At 47.5% G+C, this 24429-nt stretch overlaps 1 pseudogene across 1 annotated transcript in view; it reads right to left on the bottom strand.

Moving 5' to 3' along the window:
• Nucleotides 1-750: 750 nt before the first annotated feature.
• Nucleotides 751-24429, bottom strand: part of LOC146800036 (uncharacterized) — a 93353-nt pseudogene continuing 69674 nt past the window's right edge. Inside the window, exon 8 of the transcript XR_014967613.1 lies at nt 751-4326. The product of XR_014967613.1 is annotated as an uncharacterized LOC146800036 (transcript). The remainder of the gene's footprint in view (nt 4327-24429) is intronic.

Here is a 24429-nt window from a genome sequence, read left to right as displayed (position 1 = left end):
AGGCTGATATCGGAACTTCAAGAGTTCTATAAGGCCGATATACATGAGGAGTTTGTGTGTGAGTGTATACATGGAACGAGTTATCTGTTCCATCCACTGCTGGAAAGGTTACCCAATAATAAAACACCTCAAAGTGCAAAGCTGGATCAGCTCCCACCACAAAAAGAAGTTCGACACCCGCGTCAAGCACTCCATAAGTAGCCAAACGACGATGGTGTGTGCGCGGCTATGTGCCACAATATCGACATCAGCCATGAAGACAAAGAAAGGAGAACAACTCAATGCGTGGCAGCGCAATATAGGGTAGTAATTCAAAAGAAGAACAAAACCATTTAATTGTATTAAGCTTGAAAAAAACCTATAAAAACATCAAGATAGGTAGGTTATGCCGTCACAGCTGTTTCCGGAAAACAGAAGCGAGGGCATCGTGGACTACTAAAGTGCCTTGTATATGAGAACCATACCAAACGTTGGGTGCGCCATGTTGCAGGGATTCTGCACATACACAGAACTATGCGCAGGAAACCAGGACTTCAGTGTGTAATGGTGTACCAAAAAACCCACCTCGGTGCCCAGAACCCCAATCCGACTAGCTATAGTGTCTCATTCATTCTCCGTACTACAGCGAAGCTACCAATGATTAGACATCCTAGAACATGTCACTCCAACACTCTCAGGAATCGCGGGAAGAACACTCTTTCGTTCAAACACTCATACTTGTCCACAAAGTGAGTAAACAGAGACACTGTATAGCTTAAAATGTTTATTTTAACTAACATGCTCTATAATGCAGTACATGAGCTAATACTACCAGCAAAATGCATAAGAACAATATAATCAGCATTGTTACAATTCCATATAGTACAAACTGGGAATCATATTATAATGACAGTGGAAACAGCACCTTACCACCCTCCCTGTGTTAAGAGCTAGTTTATTATAATTATAGAAGACCTCTGGGCTTTGTCAGGGGGACCCCATACCTTCGAGTTTAGATGCACGGATTTAAATCTCCGGACAAGCACAGCTCTTCTGGAAAGCTTTTCTCCAAGTGCCTCTACATGCATGCAATGCCATATTAAAGCACTTGATTTTCAGTAGGTCTCTCAGTTCCTACTGGTCTGGAACTGTAGCTACCTAACTGGTAGCTTGACCTATCACTTAGGTTTCTCATAAAGGTTCGGAATATTTGTCTAATTGAATGAAGTCTCACATAAAGTCTCTCTTCCTGAAGTCTGGAACAGTTCTCGTTGAATTAGTGAAGGTAAATGGCTTCAGGGAGGTACGCGCAAGAAGGATCAAGGAAGGATAGAGTGGAAGGAAAGGAAAAGGGAAGAACGCTAGGAAGGAAGGGTACAGTGGCTAACGCGCTTCTCCAAAGTTGCAGTCTCCTTAACGCTGTAGCAGGATAAATTCTTGGCTTACTTGACTGTGAAGGTTCTCGGGCTCACCAGCTTAGTACTCTCGAAACTCCTGGAAGGCTTCAACAACTGGCCTCTCACAATGCGAATTAGTAATGTCCCAAATAAGAATTGGACACTTGAGTACTGAACACTTGAATGGGAAATAATTCCCTCTGTGAAATTATGTCTTTGAATAAGCGCCGCTTCCACTAAATTGCTTAAAAGGAAGCGCGCTTCGAATTCGAACTTCTCTACCTCAGATTCAAATTGAAGTGCGCAGTTGAGCGCGCTCGCGAGCCGCTTCATTCCGAAGTGCCTTCAAGACTAGAACGTCTCTTCTGGAGCCTCTGATGCTTCGCGGGCAACGTGGCGGCCATCTTGAAAGGGTCTTTTTCACCGGGTTAACATTAAACCAATAATTTACAGTAGCCGGTTTAATTACTACTCTATGTTTTTTGGGATAACACTGCCCTATGGTAAGGGCACTCACCAGGTTCCTGACATTCAAGATATGGCATGGGTGCAGAAGGAAAGAGATTTCCTCATTTACAGAAGGTCAGGCCCCCATGTAAATGAGGGAATGCCCTTTTGAGACAGTGCTGGCATTACACGCGCACCAGCACTATCAGTATTACAGCAGGGGCTGCACAAGCCTATTTGTCTCCTTCTGTAATACCAAAGTGCCCTGGAGAAGTACAAAGAAGGTGCACACACGCGTAGTGCCCCGAGGGTACTTTGTATAGTACAGTCCCTGGTGTGTTACTGGTGTTCTAGTAAACACTCTTGAGTTCTTCAAGACAGCTGCAGGGAAAAGTAGTGAAGATATGTGTAGAGTATTGAAAATTCACAAATTGCTTCTGAATTGTGGGCTTAAACTCCTGCTTACGCTGGTATTAGAATCATAACTGTTATGGTGGCCTGCTACATTCATGTTTTTTCAGTTTATGAATAAATACTTTTTTCTATTTTGGCTTTGTGATAATGTTTATTTTCGGTTCCATTTTATATTCACTGAAATTCCACTTACTTCCCCGAAATGGACTGGGAGAGCAAAAGTGCCATACATTTTTATGAAATTCTTTTGTTTAGGATATTTTTGCAGGTGGCTTATAATCAGCAGTGGAAAAGCCAAATTCCTGTCCCAGTACTTTGAATATCATCCTTTAATGTAAAGTTCATATGACAGTACAGTGAAATGGCTACCCCTGTGTGGATTTGTATGTGACACAGCAAGAACAACTTGCAATAGAGTCCGACTTCTCTATGGACTCCTTGGTGTATTAGCTGATCTGGATAGCAAAGGTTGTTTCTTTTTCATTGCAATGCTATGTATCCAGTCCTATGCTTTATTTCATTCCATTGAGGAAGTACCTTTCTGGTAACACTCTTCACACACTCAATGCAGTGCAAAGGTCTCACAAATATGAGGACCCTTGCGGATAAATCCTTTCTCATACACACTGAGCAATAACATATTGTCCTAGAAGATTTGTCTTTAGGTGAAGATCTTATTCAGGGCATGCTCTTTGATGGTGTAGAAGATTTCACATTTGAAGACAGCTTTCCCCACACTCACTACAACGATAGCGCCTTTCTCACACGTGCCATCCTTGGGGGTCTAGTAATGTTTGCTTTTGAGTAAAGCACTGGTCCCTCCTTGGACACTGATAGAGCTTCTTTGCTGCGTATATTCATTGATGTTTAGAAGAGTTTGCGTGAAAGTAAAGCTTTTCTCACACTTATTGCAGTAATTATGTCTCTCTCCTGTGTGTGTTCCTTGAAGATTTTGCTTATAAACAAAGCCTTTCTCACACTCTGTGCACTGATAAAGTTAATTCAGGTCTGTTTTTGAAGTACCACAAAATCATATAATTGAGTAAAGCTTTTCATACAGTCCATGTACGGAGTTTTCTCATTTTTTTCAAAGGTTTGGAAACCCTCCCTGTACGGGAAGCTTTTCTCACACTTAGAGCACTGGTAAGTCCTGTCTCCATGTGTGTTGTTTGGTGTGTTAGAAGGTTTTACATTTAAGTGAAGCTTTCCTCACACTCACTGCAAAGATAAGACTTTTCTCACATTTTTCAAATGTGCGTTCTTTGGTGCTCTAGGAGAGTTTGCTTTTGAGTAAAGCACTTGTCACACTTTGTGCACTGAAAGGGCTTCTCTCTTGTGTGTATTCGCTGATGGCTTAGAAGACTTTGCCTGAGAAGAAAGGTTTTCTCACATTCAGTGCACTGATGGGGCCTCTCTCCTGTGTGTGTTCTTCTGTGCCTTTGAAGATTTCGCTTATAAGCAAAGCTTTTCTCACACTCTGTACACCGATGTGTTCTTTGTAAACACATTGTGTGTGTTTTTTGATGTACTAGTACATGTGCCATTTGAGTAAAGGTTTTCACACAGTCTGGGCATTGATAGGGTCTTTCTCCTGTATGTGTTTTTTGATGATATAGCAGAGCATCCCTGTAAGCAAAGCTTTTCTCACATTCTGAACAATGATAGGGCTTCTCTCCAGTGTGTGTTCTTTGGTGCGATAGAAGGTTTTGCTTTAAATTAAAGCTCTTCGGACACTCATTGCAATGATATGGTTTCTCTCCTGTGTGGATAATTTCATGTCTTAGAAGACTTTGCCTTCGAGTAAAGCTCTTCGAACACACGGTGCAATGAAAAGGCTTTCCTCCTATATGAAACCTTTGGTGCCAAAGGAGACTCGACATTTCAGTAAAGCTCTTTCCACACTCCGAGCAGAGGTAAGGCTTCAGTTTTAGTTCAGGGTGGATTCTTTGATGCGCCAAAAGTAGTTCCTTTCTGTTAAATCTCTTTTCACAATCCGTACAGGTGAAGCTTCTCTCACTTTTGTAGACTCTTTTTAATGAGCATGCATTGGACTCCTTAGCCATCAAACATGCTGTGTCTGATTTGTGTGCTGAAGAATGAAAAGAAAAGTAAACATGATGTAAGGGAAATGTTTAATAAAATAACAATCACAACTGCATTATTACAACACAAATCGGAGTTGATGATATAGGGAAAGGTTGATAGCACAGGCCTGCATTTTGACGGCAATCACAAGAGGTGTATGGCATCCCCAAGTTGGAAAAGCAGGCAGAGGTGATGGGGTTTAAGGGGTGGCCAGGAAGGGACGAAAGGGGTGGGTAAAAAGGAGTGTTTATTGGGAGGTGTTAGACCTGGCACCATTGGCGTGGGTCTCCCTTCTATTTTTTTCACTTTTCGTCTCCTTCATGGTTGCTGGCGTTAGACGCTCTGGGCGCTGCCCCACTGCCATTCAGTGACACAGCGCGAATGCTCCTTATTATAAATTAACTGTATGAACTAGTATAGTCTTAGTAGTGCCAAGGAGCATGTTAGAAGAGTCGAACTTGGTATACTTGAGCTTCAAATATTAACGTGCATCTGGTAGTGGTGATTGCCTTTATATTCTGAGTGTGCAACTACCGCTTTTGGAAGGCAGGTATCTTTTTGTCTAAACCTTCCTGTGTGTTTTCTTGGTATGTGTATTGGCCGTCTGGTTTAGAGGGCCAGGGTAGGCTGAGACCGACCTGGGTCGAATGGAGGAATCTGCCGTTGAAGTCTGGGGAGGGGTGACCCCTTTGATCTGAGCAGGGCTGTGCCTGGCAAGGTGAATGATGGCTCCACCTCCCACTGGGTGTCTGATGGTGGGCCCCCTCTCCCTGAAAGGGAGGATGCCGCCTCGTAAATAAAGTGACCCAAATCAACACCAAACTGGTTCTGGCTGGGTCGAGTGATTTGTGACTTTCTCAAGAACAAAGACTTTTAGGGTATAAAGATCTGAGCTGAAACCCCTCCGAGGTGTGTAACTTCGGGATGCGAAGACGAACCTCTGTCCGCGTAACAAGAGGAAAAGGACTTTGAAACTATCATCCATCTACTGAAGCAACTACCCAAGGGCCTGATTTGAGCTTGCCTCCTGCCGAAGTCTCAGGGACATTAGACTTCATTCGTCCGCAGCCCGGATTCCTCTTGAAGGGAGTCCTACTCGCAGATGAGGTCTCTGTCGAGAAATCCAGGGTCTCTAGTTCTACTGTGGGGAATGCCGCAATTGACTTGCCACGGAAACTATTGCTATCGCCATTGTGGGCCGCTGCAGCTGAGGAGCTGTGCCGCTGAGTGCCCGCATCGGAATTGCTACGGAAACAATTGCTATCGCCATTGTGGGCCGCTGCAGCTGAGGAGCTGTGCCGCTGAGTGCCCGCATCTGACTTGCTACGGAAACTATTGCTATCGCCATTGTGGGCCGCTCCAGCTGAGGAGCTGTGCCGCTGAGTGCCCGCATCTGACTTGCTACGGAAACTATTGCTATCGTCATTGTGGGCCGCTGCAGCTGAGGAGCTGTGCCGCTGAGTGCCCGCATCTGACTTGCTACGGAAACTATTGCTATCGCCATTGTGGGCCGCTGCAGCTGAGGCGCTGTGCCGCTGAGGAGCTGTGCCGCTGAGTGCCCGCATTTGACTTGCTATGCAAACTGTTGCTATCGCCATTGTGGGCCGCTGCAGCTGAGGAGCTGTGCCGCTGAGGAGCTGTGCCGCTGAGTGCCTGCTTTGCCTTGCTATGAAAACCTTTGCTATCACCTTTGTGGGCCGCTGCAGCTGAGGAGCTGTGCCGCTGAGTGCCCGCCTTGGCCTTGCTACGAAAACCCTTGCTATCGCTAGTGTGGGCCGCTGCCACTGAAGAGCTGTGCCGCCGAGTGCCCGCATTGGTCCGACCACGAGGAGATACTACGAGAATCAGTGCTATCGCTATTGTGGGCCGCTGCAGCCGAGGAGCTGTGCCGCTGTGTGCCCACCCTTGTTTTGCTACAGAAACCATCGCTATCGCTATCGTGGGCCGCTGCATCTGGAGAGCTGTGCCGCTGAGTGACCACGCTAGTCCCTCTCACGAACCTTGCCATCTTCTGCCTGTGCCGCTGGGCGCCGCCTTCCAACCCCGTCCTAGGATTAGTGTGAGTGCACGCCGCGGACCGCTACAGCAGAGGAGCTGTGGCCGCTGTGAGTCCACCTGTCATCCCGCACCCTCCCCGCGGAGCTGTACGCTGTGCCCCCTTTATATCCCCGGTACATTGTGCATCATGGGGCCACCTAGGCCCAGATCTCGAACTAAGCTCGTTCCACCCACACGCACGAGTGCTTCCATTGCCCTGAATGAATCTGTAATTATGTGCATTGTGGTTCTTTGAGCATTTCTCAGTTTCATGCCTAACCTATATAAAGATAACTATTTTTCTATACTTGTTTGTGGTGTCCGTTTTGTAGCGTCTTTCCAGTGTTATTGTGTATGATCATAAATGCTTCACACACTGCCTCTGAGATAGGCCTGTCTGCTCGTGATACGTTACCACAGAGTTGAGCAGGGGTTATCAAAGGGTATAGCCCCCTTACTCTGACTTAGGAAGAAGGGTCACTATTTGACACCGGCGCCAGCCGCTGCCAACTAGAGGACCCCATTTCTAACAGGAGGGTTGCGGGTAGGGTGAAGAGAGTGGTGCTGAATGTATTACATGTAATAAAAAATTGTAGCCATAAATCCTAACAGTGGACTCTTTTTATAGTCAACATTTTCAGGTCTAAAAGATGACCTTCGCGATGCTTGGGGTCAGGGTTTTTAATTCACGCCAGATTCTACCTCTTAGCTCTCCAGTATTATTCAAGTGCTTAAATTAGAAAGCTCCAAGGCGCTAAATACAGCGTGGCTGATGGCTAGCAGGATTTGGATAAGGACCAGTACAGAAGGGCTTGCCTTTCCTTCAGACATCAGAAAAAATTCCCACTAGCCTGAGAGATTCTTACAGGGAATGAATCCTCAATCACTACTATCCCACTAATTTCTTCAAAAACATGTTTTTAATGCATTAGCTGCAATCATTCCCAAAATATTTATATTCTTGCTTTAAGAAACATTATGGATCTATACATCCAACATTATTACTTCTTTCCTTATTGCAATAAAGTCACATAATTCATCATAACAATTTCAGCACTACAAAATAAAACAAACTCCAATCAATTCTTAAATCCAGATCAAGCACACACAATCACAGACTCTCAAAAAACTCCTCCCTCCTCCCCCGGATACCTTCTTAACAGCACAACTTGGAGATTCTCATTTAGTCTTCCATCGCTGTGTCTTAGCCAGGGGACTCTACTGATGGTGAATTCACGTTTCGGTCACATAGGTGACTGATGACCACCTTCTTCAGGACATCTCATTTAATGTCCTTTCGCTCACAAAAATACATGGGGTTTCTTAAATTATAGAGCACTATAATCCCTGTGAATAGCATATACCATCATCTGGTCGCAGACTCCAAATTTTGCCAATGATGCTTGCACCCCTCCTATCCAGTGGGGGTTAATAAGGCACTATACATACAAGGTCCTCCACATCCGAGATTCGTAGGGTATATATTGGCTTCACTGACATCCTTTCAAGACGCCACACCAGGAGAGAGGCCATGCATTTACTCTTTTACAGAGACCTGAGACTTAATTACGCCGCAATCGTTCATGGCAGTAGTCCTACACTAGCGATTTCACGGGCTTGCCTTTGCCTACCTCTCTAATATATATTTGATGAAATAATGTGAGAAATAAAGAAGAATTCAACGTTACCATCTTTGTGGACTGCTGCCTTAATGTCCCCATACGGAATATATATATATATATATCTATCTCTCCAAACACAGTTCCAGCCCCGCTTTACAAGGTCGAGCGGGAATCTTCTGGCACGGACCTCTTAGCAAACTCCATTCAGGACAGAAACAGGAACACACCAGGATACCGTGCGAAGTGCATTTTTTATTCCAGCAAATAGTTCCAAAAACTGCTCTGGCTTACTGCCCACCACGGATCGCTCGCCTCATCAGTTCGTATGCTGGAGCAGGCATGTTGAAGGAACATATATATATATATATATATATATATATATATATATATATATATATATATATATATATATATTCCAGCATACAAACAGACGAGGCGAGTGAAACGCGTCAGTGGCGGGCACTAAGCCAGAGCAGTTTTTATACTTCTTCAACATGCCTGCTCCAGCATACGAACAGACTCCAGCACGCTCGGTCTCACTTACAAAGAGTTTTATTGTGGCTACAGACAACCAGGTAACGGTTTCAAACGCAGTCTTTGTCAATATATATCTTTTTTTTAAACTTTTGACAAAGATCTTCCTTTTTGCTGAAATCGCTCCCTTTTGCCGTCTTTTTCTATTGCGTCCTCTACTCTATTAACCCTATTTGGCACAATCTTGCATTTCAATTCGACCCCCTTGCTTTCATCCACCCACTAGAAGGTTTAAGGAAAAGGGCCCTAAAGGCAAGAGCACCAGAAGACCTTGGTATGGGGTTGTTTGAGGGGCTGTTGAGCATGGCATTTTAGGAGTAAATATTTCAATATATCGGCGTCTTTTAAACTCTAGAATACTTCTGATAATGCCATACCTGGCGGAAGCTATCGGACTAGGATTGGAATGTGTGAAATGGAGGTTAATCGCAGATCACTGCTATAGGTGACTAACCCGTTTAGCATTCTGAAGGGAATATAAGGCCGGCATGACATGCACAGCTCTCTGCAGTACTTCTCTTGACCCACTCTTTTTGCCTGGGGTTAGATCTTGTGCCCTGTAGACTAACTTAGATCTCCAAAGTTGACTTATTTACCTTCTGAACTACCTCACAAGAATTAGAACTATTGCCCAGCAAAGTACAAATACAATTCTGCAATTTTCAAATGAATCCCATGTGGTATCTGCATGACATTGTAAACTGCAGCATACAGAGCCCGTTCATCTTTTGATTTGTTTCTTATTTCATTCTTATGCCTTTCGCACACCTTCCATATGTCTGTAATCTCTTCCTTCATCTCTTTTCCTTGCGTGTTTATGTTATATTTTGCCGCTCTCTAACCCTTCATTGTTCTATTCTACTCTATTTTTTTTTAATGTTTTACGTGTCTTGCTCTAGTTCTTTGTTTTGTATTCTCTGGGTCTCATTCTAAACTGGACACAAAGCCTGCACTTATTTCGATTTGCGTAGATAAAACACAGCCGTCAGGATTATACTGTGAGCACAAACTGTTGCAACGACCGCATTTGCTTAGGATTCCCCACTCCAATGCTGAAAAAATAGCGACCAGGTGCAAAAACCCAACCAGCTATCGTGCACAAGACGCGGACTGTGCGCTTATTACTACGACCACTCCACCCAAAATAAGGCAGTAAGGCTCCTATCAGTCTTTGATTTTCTCTGTAGTTGGCTTTTCGGTACTTTCTCTACTGTTCTGGCATCTATTCTTGTGGATGCTTTCAATCTCTCTCTTCTTATTAGACTTGTTTCTCAGTGCACAATGACTGACTATTATTGTGTCGTTTCTTTTCTTGCAACCTTCACATTTTATTATCTTTGCTTCTTTTTTGTGTCCCACAGGCTCACCCTTTATGGTATAAACATATGTGTGGAGACCCACAGGAAGATGCGCTCTCAAAGACCTGGACCGCTCACCATGTCCATGTCTCCTAGATCATGCCACACGCCTCCTGCCCGGATCCTTCAAATTAATCTTGTAGTATCTGGCTGTAATGCGGTAAATGTTTCGCTTCTTCTTTTGGTTGTGTGGTGCAAAATGTGTCCTGCTCTATTCGAATTGCATCTTGCCATATATATAGGCACATTGCCTTAGTGTTTCCAATGGTCTCGACAAGTTCGCCTCCAAGGGCTGTGAGAACAGAGTCTTGTTCTGTGGAGATTATTCTCGCCTTGGAGTGACGATTTTAAGGGACACATGACTGAGCGCGTGGCAGGGCATCACACCATTCTTTTCAATCCGATAATTCATGTCATTCTTTCTCTACCGTCTTTAGTTTTTATGTCCTCCTTGCTTCTTTTTGTAGAAGGATCTTCTCCAGTTCGCCAACTGTGTGGCTCGGGTCTATGGTCCCACAGAGGTATTATCTGCGTGACCTTTGAAATGCGTCACAGAGAAGTGGATAAACAGTGTCAATCACAGATCAGGTGCCGCTACAAAGACCATCAGTCATAAACAGCGTCAGTTCGGCCTCAGTGGAACTGGCAAAAATATTATATAGGACAGAAATGAAAGATGCCCACAAAGGACGGTCTTACTCTAAAAGATCTTTCTTCACTAACAAACAGACTTTTTGATTTAATTGTCTTAACTGATTCTATTTTACATGATGGTGGGGTATAAAGTATTCCTCACAGAAATGTAGTATAACCACAAAAACAAATTTGTGTAAATCAGTGAAAGATGTACTAAGGGCTGTGCTTAATTTGCACCGGTGTTTGTCACTGCTTAGCTTCTATCCCTCAACGCCTTCACTTATTTCTAGCAGTCCACCACACGGTGGTGCTCTCAGTCCATTTGTGAACACAGGACATTAGCAGGTTGTTAAAACAAATTAATATATATTAAAATTAACATAATAATACTGCATCAACGCCATTCTTACAGCCTTGGTGTCACAGAATAATACAAATAGTCCCATTTATTGGGGTGTGATGGCTATTAGCTAACGGTGGCACTGGCATTTGGCGGCACTGGAGGGTGTTCAGGCAGCAATGGCCTGCCATGAGTAGCTTTGACCCTGGCACAATTGTTTAAACAAATTAGGCAGTTGGAGGAATTAGACTTTCACAGAATTCAAAGTGTGATCATGAAAGAAATGAAATAATAGTGGCGTGGTGGACACTCCTAGAAGTACGTCTGTTTGGTGTAACTCCTTTTCTGATGATAGCTATCTCAATCTATCGCTCAGAGAAGGTCTAAACCCCTTACCCGAATCACACATTTCATGTGCACCTTTATTACTGTGGAAACACGTGCATACATTGCAAACACTGAGTATTTCATTTTTGTAAGGACGTTTTAAAATGCAGCTAGCAGAGGTGGCCATGTTAGGGGCGTAAGCATTGCTGAAGTCAAATGAAGGCATGTACTCGGAGGTACTAATCTCTCTCTCAAACCCGATGCTGCCAGCTCCGAGCCATGCCCTCAAGCAGTTACTTCGTCTGTGGTGTGCACTGGTGCCTTCCAGATCTGGACCCAGTGCTGCTGCCATCGGACAGTGAGAGCAACTCTTTTTCTAAATGCCCCCCAGCCCCACAGAGCCCGATGCCACTCTAAGCGAGCCCCCTGTTCCTTGCTGTGCCATCCCCAGGCTGGTGTTTGGAGGCAGTGCCCAGGTCACTCTGTTCCCTCTGCTTCTGTCAGTCCTGTCAATGAGCTTCAGCCTGGCGAGGGGGATCGACAATTCCAGAGGGGACTCTCCTCACCGCGCCCTGCTTTGGCTCCAGTGTTTCCAATAACACCCCATCTTGAAATCCCTCTGTATTGCCTCTGAAGGTCACCTCGGCCCCACGGTGAGCCGCCCCCTTCCTCGGTGGGCTGGGGCATCCTTTAGCAAAGACCTCCTCTCCCTTGCTGCTCCACCACCCAAAAGCCTTTCTGCCCACACTCCCCCACAACCCTGTCCAGTCACCAGCGCCCCTTGAGTGCCTCCCACCTGCAGATGACGCCCCTGGTGCTAAGGATGAATGAGTGGGGACTGAGCTCCAACGCCCTGCGCTCCTGCACTGAGAGAGAGGTGGCCAGGGGTGGGTCTGAGCCACAGGGGCCGACAGGTGTTCACATCCACCTCAAATCCCCATCTTCAGGGCGCAGTGGACACAGCCCACAAGTGTGGGGGTGTAGTTGGGCCTACTTTTAGAATGATCAGCGCTCTCATTGTTTCAGAGCTTCGCACGTGAGCTCCCAACACCACTGGGAGGACGGGCGCCCGCAGTGTGGCACAGGGGCACAATGAACAACTGGGAGGTATGAACCCGAAGCCGCGCCCCTACAATGCCCATCCAGTGGCTCACTGACTGAGATACGGACATGGACTGCCTTCCCAGTCACCAATCCGACAAGTGCTAGAAGTGAAGGGAGGAGGAGGAGGAGGCGGGTGATGTGCGCCCCATCTACAAAATGGATGAAAGGGTGGGTGTGCCGTATGCCAGAGAGGAGGAGGCAGGTGATGTGCGCCCCATCTACAGAACGGATGAAAGGGTGGCGTGCGCTGTATGCCAGAGAGGAGGAGGCGGGTGATGTGCGCCCCATCTACAGAATGGATGAAAGGGTGGTGTGCGCCGTATGCCAGAGAGGAGGAGGCGGGTGATGTGCGCCCCATCTACAGAACGGATGAAAGGGTGGCGTGCGCCATATGCCAGAGAGGAGGAGGCGGGTGATGTGCGCCCCATCTACAGAACGGATGAAAGGGTGCTAGGTTTCAAGTGGGCGGGGCAGTTCTTCTATGATTGCTGCATGCCAATGGGTTGCGCAGTCTCCTGTGCCTACTTCGAAGCCTTCAGCTCGTTCCTTCAATGGGCCTTGGGGGACCTTCATGGGATCACGCAGGTGACCCACTACCTGGATGACTTCTTGTTCTTTGGCCCGGCTGGGACAGACGAGTGTGCGGTAGGGCTGAGACGCTTTGAGGAGCTGGCAGAGTTACTAGGAGTTCCCCTTGCCCCAGGTAAGACCGAGGGGCCGGCACAGGTCTTGACCTTTTTGGGTGTGGAGCTTGACACGGTGAAAGGTGAATCAAGGCTTCCCGCTGAGAAGGTTCAGGGCTTGTTGCAGGACATCCAGGCGCTGCTGGGCAAGGACAAAGCGACCCTAGGGGCTGTCCAGAGCTTGGTGGGCAAGTTGAACTTTGCAGCTAGGGTGATTCCAGCGGGCAGGGTATTCTCAAGGAGGCTGGCAGGGGCCACGGCAAATGTACTACAGAAGCACCATTTTGTAAGGTTGACTGCGGGCTTGAAAGCGGATCTAGCAATGTGGGCAGAATTCCTCGTTGGTTTCAATGGGACGGTGATTTGGAGGGCCCCGTGGGTAGCCAGCCAGGAGCTTTGCCTGTTCTCAGATGCATCTGGTAGCGAAGGTTTTGGCGTGATCTTAGGCGAAGAGTGGTGCGCTATGAGGTGGCCTAATGCATGGCGTAAAAAGAAGGTAACAAACAACATTGCAGTGTTGGAACTCTTTCCCATCCTCATTGCGCTGCACTTATGGCGGGCCAGCCTAAGCAACATAAAGGTAGTTTTCTGGTCAGACAATATGGCGGTGGTGCACGCCATCAACGGTCTTACTGCCTCGTGCCCGCTAGTTCTAAGTCTGCTGAGGGAGTTAGTGAAGGAAGGGCTGTGCAGCAATATTGAGTTTAGGGCGCGGCACATCGCGGGTGTCAGGAATGTGGCAGCTGACGCTCTTTCTCGCTTTCAGTGGCTCCGGTTTCGAGAGGCATGGCCGCGGGCAAGGGCAGAGATGACACCATTCCCAGACTACCTTTGGCGCCTGCTTCGGTGGGGGAAAGACTGAGGAGAATGGGGGAGAGGTCCCTGGCGCCGGCAACGCAGAAGAAGTACGGCTCCCAGTTAGCGACGTTCAGAGCAGTAGTGGAGGCGCAGGGTGGTCTAGCCTTGGGGAGCGAGGATCAGGTAGAGACCTTTGTGGTGTGTGCCAAGGAGAACGGCAAATCCCACTCATGACATGTGGTCACCTGGCAGCCGTGCGCCACGATGCCAAGCTAGATGGGGGTGTCGACCCAACGGGGTCTTTCAAGATTAGGGCGGCCCTGAAGGGCTGGGCCAGGGAGGAGGTTAGACAACCGGACACCAGGGCACCCATTGAATTCAAGGACCTACAGCGCATCCTGGACACCGTACCCCTGATTACTTTCTCCCCGTTCGAAGCAAGACTCTTTTCAACGGCATTCTGCCTGGCATTTTTTGGCGCCTTTAGGGTTAGCGAGCTGGTGGTGAAATCCAAGGTTGACCAGTCTGGCACAGCGCTGGGTATCGCAGACGTGGCCCTTAATGTATCCCTGGTACTCCGCATTCACAAATCCAAGACAGACCAAGCGGGGAGGGGAAAGACAGTTGTCCTACAAGCCTTGGGGGACAACAGGTACTGCCCGGTCCACACTGTCAGGGAATACCTGGCCTTACGCCCAGCGGCCCCGGGCCCCTTCCTGATTCATGCGGATGGGTCCCCCCTCACCAGGTTTCAGTTTGATCGCATTCTGGGTGCCGCCCTCGACAAGGGGGGTTTATCTGGGAGTGGGCGCAGGTTCTCCTCCCACTCTTTCCAAATTGGCGCTGCCACCTCAGCTGCCAAAGCCGGCCTGGGCCCAGAGGGTGTGAAGGGTGTGGGGCGCTGGGAGTCCGACTGTTTTAAGAGATATGTCCGACCTTGATGCTGCATGTACATTTCAGAGTTTTCCGACTTGAGTATTCCTTTGCGGATGAACATATCCGAGCGTCCTTAAACTGTGTTCTACAGCGGGTATCCCCCGAATAATTGTGTGTGCAAATAAAGATACAATTACCTAAAAGCTGCTTCATCGTTTCATTGGCAGGTCACCAGGTTTGGTTGATGGAACACTCCTACATCACGAGGTTGGAACGCTGGGCAGCGCACAGGAATTGGTCGCAGAGTTTTGTTAAAACACAGTTCGTGTGGTTGGGCTCCCCGGGGATGAAATGGAGTGAAGCACGGGGCTCAATTGAACAGCGTTTGGCGGCTGGGGGGGTACAGCCGTCGGTCATCATCTTGCACCTTGGGGGAAATGACCTTGTTTCCAGGGGAAGGAGGGCCCTGCTTCTGTCCATGCAAACGGACCTGCCAGCCATCAGCCAGGTTGTGGGTTCATGCGAAGTGTGGTGGTCGGAGATTGTCCCCCGCAGGACTTGGAGGGGGGCCAGGTCTCCGGCAGCAGTAGATCGGTCACGCAGAAGGGTCAATAGGTCCATGCAAAAATTCATGGAGCGCAGGGGCATGGGCTTCGTCAGACATGCATTGATCCAAGAGAAGGTGCAGGGGTTCTACGAGCCAGATGGGGTACACCTGTCCAGGGTAGGGATGGACATGTTCTTGCTGGACGTGCAAGAGGCGCTAGCAAGGGCAGGGCATCAGTAGCAGCTATGGGGGAGGGGGGCTCTGGCAGCGGGAGGCGGGTGATGTGCGCCCCATCTACAGAACGGATGAAAGGGTGGCGTGCGCCGTATGCCAGAGAGGAGGAGGCGGGTGATGTGCGCCCCATCTACAGAACGGATGAAAGGGTGGCGTGCGCCGTATGCCAGAGAGGAGGCGGGTGATGTGCGCCCCATCTACAGAACGGATGAAAGGGTGAGTGCGCCGTATGCCAGAGAGGAGGAGGCGGGTGATGTGCGCCCCATTTACAGAACGGATGAAAGGGTGGGTGCGCCGTATGCCAGAGAGGAGGAGGCGGGTGATGTGCGCCCCATCTACAGAACGGATGAAAGGGTGGCGTGCGCCGTATGCCAGAGAGGAGGAGGCGGGTGATGTGCGCCAGGGTGGCGTGCGCCGTATGCCAGAGAGGAGGAGGCGGGTGATGTGCGCCCCATCTACAGAACGGATGAAAGGGTGGCGTGTGCCGTATGCCAGAGAGGAGGAGGCGGGTGATGTGCGCCCCATCTACAGAACGGATGAAAGGGTGGCGTGCGCCGTATGCCAGAGAGGAGGAGGCGGGTGATGTGCGCCAGGGTGGCGTGCGCCGTATGCCAGAGAGGAGGAGGCGGGTGATGTGCGCCCCATCTACAGAACGGATGAAAGGGTGGCGTGCGCCGTATGCCAGAGAGGAGGAGGCGGGTGATGTGCGCCCCATCTACAGAACGAATGAAAGGGTGGCGTGCGCCGTATGCCAGAGAGGAGCAGGCGGGTGATGTGCGCCCCATCTACAGAACGAATGAAAGGGTGGCGTGCGCCGTATGCCAGAGAGGAGGAGGCGGGTGATGTGCGCCCCATCTACAGAATGAATGAAATGGTGGCGTGCGCCGTATGCCAGAGAGGAGGAGGCGAGTGATGTGTGCCCCATCTACAGAATGAATGAAAGGGTGGCGTGCGCCGTATGCCAGAGAGGAGGAGGCGGGTGATGTGCGCCCCATCTACAGAATGGATGAAAGGGTGGCGTGCGCCATATGCCAGAGTGCCAATTCGGGCTTCATGTATATTCGTGAGTGCGCTCGTGTTCCAAGACATAAAATGTGGTTCAGTGCGGTACCCCAGGATTGGAACAACTTTATTTAGAATGATATAGAACGAGATACCCTACCTAAACCTTCTATATCATCTATATGACCAGGAGAACGAGCAAGTCATTTAACCCAAAGTAGCACTTTGTGACGGATTAGGCCTTTTCTTGTAATTTGTCACCCCAGTAGTGGCACAGTGAAGCAGTTTCTAGTTTGCCTTATTAAAGCAACGCCACTTGTAATTTCATTAGTGGCTCATTTCTAAAACATGAAAGCCTCATTTACGATTTAGGGCAGCAGGCCTGACACCATTTTCAGCGATCCCTCCTCTGTGACCATTTAAACACAAGCAAATCACAGTGATTAGAATTGCCGAAGGCTTCCAAGGACCAATCACAGAACAGCTTTTCCTGAGGCTTCGATGACCGAAAGCTAAATCTATCCGATTCACTAATCATCAACAAATGTCCCCAGGGCTCCAACCCTCCGCCAATGACCGGCGCACATCACTCACCAGGGCTCCAACCCTCTGCCAATGACCGGCGCACATCACTCACCAGGGCTCCACCCTCCGCCAATGACCGGCGCACATCACTCACCAGGGCTCCAACCTACTGCCAATGACCGGTGCACATCACTCACCAGGGCACAACCCTCCGCCAATGACCGGCGCACATCACTCACCAGGGTACAACCCTCCGCCAATGACCGGCGCTCAACACTCGCCAGGGCTCCACCGCTCGCCACTGACCAGCGCACATCACTCACCAGGGCACAACCCTCCGCCAATGACCGGCGCACATCACTCACCAGGGCACAATCCTCTGCCAATGACTGGCGCACATCACTCACCAGGGCTCCAACCCTCTGCCAATGACCGGCGCACATCACTCACCAGGGCTCTGTTGCAGGGATTCTGCTTATACACAGAACTATGCGTAGAACCCCAGGACCTCAGTGAGTTGTGGTGTACCAGAAACTCACCTCAGAACCCAGAACCCAGTATCCGGCTAGCATAAGTGTCCCATTCGTTATCCGAGATTTAGCTCGGCGGTCCCAATGAAAAGACAACCCAGAACACGCGACTCAGTACATACTCAGGAATGGTGAGAATCGGAAATACCTGTTCGTATATTATTCTCACATCAGTCCACAACAAGAATCAACAGAGACACGGTGAAAATAAAAAGAGTTTATTTTTATAGACCACGTGTCCTAATATGCAGTACTTTGGCTAATACAAGCAGACAGATGATTAAAATCAAAACCATTAACATAGTTACAATTCCATAGAATATAAAAGGGGTGATCATGTTATAATGACAGTGGATACTACCACTTTCCCTTTACTAAGAAGCTAATATTATTATTAGTCTAACAGAAGGTCTCTTAGGCTTGAATAGGGGACCCCATACCTCAAAGATCAGCTTAGTGAAATCACATCACAGGAGCATCAGGAGACTTCTCGCAGGAAGGCTCGTCTTCGGTCTGAATAATAAACATGATGTCCGTGATATTAAAAGCACCAACTTTCAGGTATGTGCAGCTGCTCGTGTGTTATGACTAAATAGTGGGTCGATCAACCTAGAGTGGAAAACATGCATTGTCTAACAACTCAGACTGTTTGTCACATCGTGTGCAGACCAAGGTCGCTTCGCAGAGCTCGGGATGGTAACAACAGATTGCTCTCGTGTGAGGCAAAACTCGAGTCAGCAGTTCGTTTAAGCAATAACATGTAAATGCAGTGTCGTGTGCAAAAGCAGCAAGATGGCTTTCTAACTTCTAACGTGGCCATGCTAACCTAACAATGTATGTACGTATTAAGGGAGTCCTTACTACATGCCCCCTTGATCGAAGCACTACTTAGTATGCAAGAAAAGAGAGAACGCAGAGTTCAAGCGCGACAGAGCAGAACAAGGCGTATCCAATTGAAAAAGGAACTGGTCAGTTCAGGCAAAGTTCGAACAGGAAAAACATCAAAAATAGAGAGAAAAAACAAAAAACCCAAACGTGACGTGGGAGGTAAAAAAATGAAAAAACGCCTCACCGGGCAGTAGTGCAGACGTATAAGGACAGTTCAAGACACGTGAGGAAAACACTGTGGACAAAAGTTCACTCAATCCATAAAAGTATATGCAGCATATGTGGCCACTGCGTCCAGCAGAAAATCATTGGCACGGCCACTGAAGGTTTCAGCCATCCAGTTAAGTAAAGAAAAGGAACATACGTGTTCTTCTATCAGTGGAGCCTCTAGCACCATCAGAGGGCAACCAGCGTGTACTTCCAAGTAACTCATATTCAAGAAGTCATATGCCGCTCTCACGATGTCCCAATTACCCAGGATACCATGTGCCGCACCGCAGGCCATAATCCGAACACCAGAACAGGCAGACTCGTGAGACACTAAGGGCCTCATCAGTCGATCAAAATCCGGGTCCGGAGACACCATGTTGGTTAAACACAAATCCATAGGCCATTCAAAGGGACAATCTAGGCAGTGGAAGACAGGTTGCACGCAGGTGAAGTAGGAATACCGGAAGGATAATCCATATGCCAGGCTCAAAGTCGCCAACGGCAGGACACCATAGTAATCAAGCATCCTGTCACGAAGAAGCTGCAGACGGGACAGGCTGACGTGTGGCACAGAAAGAGCAGCCATTCCGCAAGATGAAAAGTAAAAGTAGCACACCTGCCACTAGAGCCAGAATTAACGGGACACCTCCAAAGACGCTGGAGAAAATAGAATGAAAAAATGCCGGAATCACACCAAAAATAGTCTGGAAAGAGGTCACGAGGCCCGAGCCCACAATTTTAAAAAAATGAGCCAGGCCAGTCGTGGACGAGGCATTGAAAATTGTTTGGATCAAAGCACCAAAATGCAGGGGGAGGTCAGTATTCAAAAGCGCCTGTACCTCGGTGCGCGTATTTGCTACGTGAAGGACAAATGTTTCCCGGGAGGAAGTCAATGGCACCTCCTTTTGGGACAATAGCGCTCTTATTCTGCTCATTTTGTCGAACTCTGCTTTCAAGGTTGGAATTGAAGGCCAGATAGAAGCATCCAGCCTCCCATGCGGGGGTGGAAACAGGACGTTATTGCAGCAGACAACCCTCTGTGTTACAGTTACTATATACGGGATCCCTACTAACATCCCGCAGCAAGCTTCATTGTTTAAAATTAAATAACTACCGTTTGCAAGCAGCGTGAAAGATGGCGTAATCACTGGTACCGGGATACCTTTTAGGACGCAGGCCAAATTCGGAGCGTGTACATTACAAGCACCGTGCAATTGAATGTGCCTACATACAACAGAATGATCAGGTGACGTTGTACATTCTTCACCCTTCAGATAAACCTCAGTACCGTCCCTTGTACATCTGTACGTAAAGGGGAGGGACCAAACTTCATGTATGAAAGCGGTACCCAGCTGTTCATATCTACCCAGAGCATAGTGCTTCATACAAGAGGTAAACTTAAAAAGCGCAAACGGTAGACTTATCAATCCGTGTAAGAGCCACACAGCGGAATCGACTTCCGCAACTGAAAAAGGTAACGGCTCCAATTTCTCAATATGGAGCAGGGAATATGTAGCATCTTTCATGGACATGAACTGCTGTTTGTCAGTAAGGTTAAAGGGAAGAAATAACGATGTTGTATTCAGATAGTCCCAAGGGACCTTCCCTGCCTTCAATGTCTGTAATGTCCATGCAAACTGCATAACAGAACGCAACTGGTTTTGACCATGATACAACACAGACACATCATCCTGCACAATATCAACAATTGAAGATACAATATTATCTAATGTATAAATGCGAGAAGAAAGAGTGTTAATGCTGTTATCAATAACTGCTAACACCTTTTCCATATTAGCCTGATCAATAGCTCTCAATCTCGAAGCTGCCTCAATTTGCGACAGTTTCCATACTTCGTTGTAAATAGCATACGCCCATCTCTTGGATCTGCCACCCACAGGACCTTTAACAAAATCATTCAAATCTATTTTGTCATGTAACTTTGATAAATGAACTTTGACAGATGCCAAGGTGGAATGTCGCAGCCAGGACTGACATAATTTCCCTACAGAGTATGTAGTTACTGTATGTGACGACTCAAACCGGGGGTCCACTCGATCTTGAGTATACCCCGGTTTCAGTCCTAGAAAACGACGTTGACAGGTATCAGAAATGCTTTGCCAAATTAACCATCCCTCACTATTACATTTCGAAATGTTGAAAGACGAATTGGAAACCAATAACTGCAAAGCAGGAAGGGACAGATCTGTGTGATTATTCCAATTTGGGTAAGCACCCAGATCCGGCACAGAAGGCGAATTTAGTTTTTTAGAAGTGGCCAATCCGAAACAGGTGGTTTGGAAGATGGTTGCATTTAAAAACAACATATGATTTGGTACTAGACAGGCACGGTGTAAAGCTTCAGTTCCCTGAACCTGCCACGGTTTGGAACCCCAAACCGACTTAAGATCAATAGTAGCCTTCCATAGATCATAACCTTTGATTGACAACTCATCCATAAAGGACTTAGAATATAGCAATTTGGTGTGTGTCAGTCTAACCTTGGAGGCAGACTCAGGCTTAACTTTAAAATAAAAGGAAGCCGGGGCTGAAACACTGAAATCAGTAAAATAAGTAAACTTATCAACTAATGTGTGTGAACTGCCAAATGAGGGGGTGGGACAATGTTCCCACTGGGTAAAATTTACAAAATTTCTAAACGAATTTGATTTATGCAAGAAGTGATTGCCATAATGTTGAAAACAATACTGTTCCGCATAATTAGCCGCATTCTCATACAAATCCTCTGCATCAAAGGCGGCATAATATTTCAAATCTGAAAACAGTGCTTCAATGGCGTGTACATCCCAATCATCAGAACGTATGTTCTGTTTAACTACATCACCCATAGAAACACGAAATACATTAGGCACATTAATGACCTCTGTAGGCCCATGAATTTGAAATTTAACAGCATCCCATGCGATTCCATCCATGACGGGCCAGGCAGTAATATTCACAAAAGTCTGGTCCCTTTTCATGATGTGGGATGAGGAGTGGGGGGCCAAAGTTCCATTGATAAGTCTAATTGTCGATCTCTCTTTGAGATAATGTCCATCCACCAAACGGAAGAACACTACAACAAATCCAATGGACATAAACAAGAAAATACCAAAAAGCACCAACCAGATGTATGTCCAAGGAGCTATCAAAAAATGCTTCTTAAACCAGCTCACAAAAACAGCAATGTTTGATGGGGGAGGTGAGGGCAAAGAGTTAGTGTCAAAGGAAAAACGGGACTGGCCAAGTGCTGTAGATTGTAAAACAGGCGAAGGTCCACGTGTAGGATAAGCATACTCAGTCTCATCGGACAAACCACCAGCCGGTGGTATCAGCAAGGGATCAGTAACTGAATGCATCTCGATTGCAACATCAGACAAGGTGGTAGTAGCAGGAACCATCATCGAATTTCTTTGCATTGTCTGGCATGAAACTGCCGGAGTCATACTAAGAAGTATCGGCCACTCGCTGAAGTTTGACATTGTCAATAGAGATGTACCTGTTTTCTTTGCGACCAGGAAGTGGAGGTAAAATGACTGTTCTTGTACCCTGCACTCCAAGCACTGGAACTGGTGCACGATAAGAGGGGCCGAACTCCTTCTTGTTCTCCACCTTCTCACGGACCAGATCACCAACTCGGGGTAGCGAGCCGACTACCGGAATCTGAACCTCAGCTTCAGACGTGGAGGGCAAATGTTCTTTCGAAAGAGAGTCTCTGGCTTCTTGTAGAGTCTGCAAAACAGCACAGTGATCATCTACGTCAGAGGGTGCGGTCGACGCCGCAATGTCTAGACCATCAAGGTCTGGAACAAACATTCTGATTCCGAAGAGCATCATGTACGGGGTCCGCCCACCCAGAGACCTTCTAGGGAGATTATTTAGTGCACGTTGAACGTTATACAAATGGGCTAGCCAGTTCCGGCCTGTGCCTAAAACACGTGCTGTCAATGATTGCTTTAAGTCACGGTTCATTCGCTCCACCACACTATTACCCTCAGGTCGGTAGGGAGACGAAAATTTGACAAGGACCCCCAAATTTTTCATAGCCTCCTTGTAAGCCTTAGAGGCGAACGCAGGGCCCTGATCAGAATGGAAGGTACCACACGCAAAAGTTCCCACAAAGACACGCAAATCCCTGATGACAGTCCGCGAGTCAGCACTCCTTTGTGGCCACACCCATAGAAAACGTGTGCACGAATCCACTGCAACCAAGATGTACTTGTACGCAGTATCAGAAGAAAAAGGACCGCAGTGATCTAAATAAACACAACCAAATGGCTTATTAGAGATGTACAGCTGTGTCTGTGGTGGGCGCGCAACAGAAGAAGGTTTAATCTGTTGGCAAATGTCACAATCAAGAACATAAGCGCGCGCTTGTTTATATAAACCAAACCACCAGTAACGTTGTTGTAGCAGAGATATTGTAGCTGACACACCGGCGTGGGCAGACGCCAACCCCTCATGTGCAGCCAAGATCAGTGCTGGTCTGCAGTCCGCGTTGGGAATTATTCTATCACCAACGTCGTTAATCCTCACTAACGGGACGTTATCAGGACTTAAATGATAAATATACCGAGAGGGAAAACCCTTCGGGTAATCTCCTCCCTTCTCTGTAGCAGCAATAGCTGCCAAGATGTCATCATCAATCTTACTTTTGGATCTTGTAACTGCTGCCACTAAGTATGTAGCCACTGCTGTTTTCGCTGCCTCGTCAGCTAAGCTGTTGCCGACAGCATGGACACCAAGCCGCTGGTGACCAAGAGTGTGTATAACACTTACGAGTGGGAGACGTTCTTTAAAGTTTGCCACTCGAACCCAAAGCGTTTTATGCTTAATTGTGCTACCTTTAGTGTCACGGTAATCATTCTGAGACCAGAAGTGTAAATTGTCATTGTAAGACTGGACACAGTAGAAGGAGTCACTCACTATAAGAGTAGTGACTCGGGGATCAGCAAACTCCAGTGCAAGCACTAGAGCCCGGAGCTCCGCCAATTGTGCGGTACAATCACCCAATGACTGCGTATGCACTGCATCAGATTGGAATTCACCATTTACGAATGTACCTACGACAATTGCGCAAGCCGCTGAATAAGCGTGCTTCGATCCAATTGCGGGTTGCGCAGACCCGTCAGTGTATATGACACAATGGTATTCTTCGAGCGGGCGCAAAGACAGAGGTGCCGGATGAACGAATTCATACTGCAAGTACTCTTGAGTCTGTAATGAGACATCAAAGATGTAAGTGACGTCTGGCGACGTCAGTGTTGTAGCCCATTGTATCCACCGTGGATGCAAAGCTTTAGAATTGGGTACACTTGCTTTAGTCACTGCCTCTAAAGCAGGATATGGAGTTACAACCAGAATCTGTTTCCCATGCGACAGTGCGCGTTCCTTGAGGATCGCCATCTGCACAGCAGTCAGAACTTTTTCGACCGTGGAAAAACGTAATTCAGCAGAGGTGTACAAGTGGGATTTGTACGCAATGGGGACTGTGTCGCCCTCATTAAACGTCAAATACGTGAACCCCACGGCGCCTGGTACTATTCTTATTACCAGGTTAGTGCGGTTATCACGTGTCAGCAAGTATTGTGAAGCAAGAAGGTCAGCCTGTAAAGACTGTAAAATAGCAGAGTGTTCTAGCTGCCAGCTAGACTTCGAAAATGAAGGCTGTACCAAGGCGTAAAGCGGCTTGATACGCTGGGCATAATCAGGAATGTACGTACGGCCGAAATTCAGAAAACCCAGCAGAGATTGTAATTTCTTCAGTGTCGTAGGAGCACTCAAGCGTGCACACTTTTCCAGAAAGTGGGGGGCTAACCCCTTACCTTCATTGTTGAGCTCATAGCCCAAAAACAA

The sequence above is a fragment of the Triturus cristatus genome, chromosome 8, assembly GCF_964204655.1.
Source record: "Triturus cristatus chromosome 8, aTriCri1.1, whole genome shotgun sequence".
NCBI lineage: Eukaryota > Metazoa > Chordata > Amphibia > Caudata > Salamandridae > Triturus > Triturus cristatus.
Note: the sequence above shows the minus strand (reverse complement) of the source record. Positions and strands in the feature narration are given on the sequence as shown.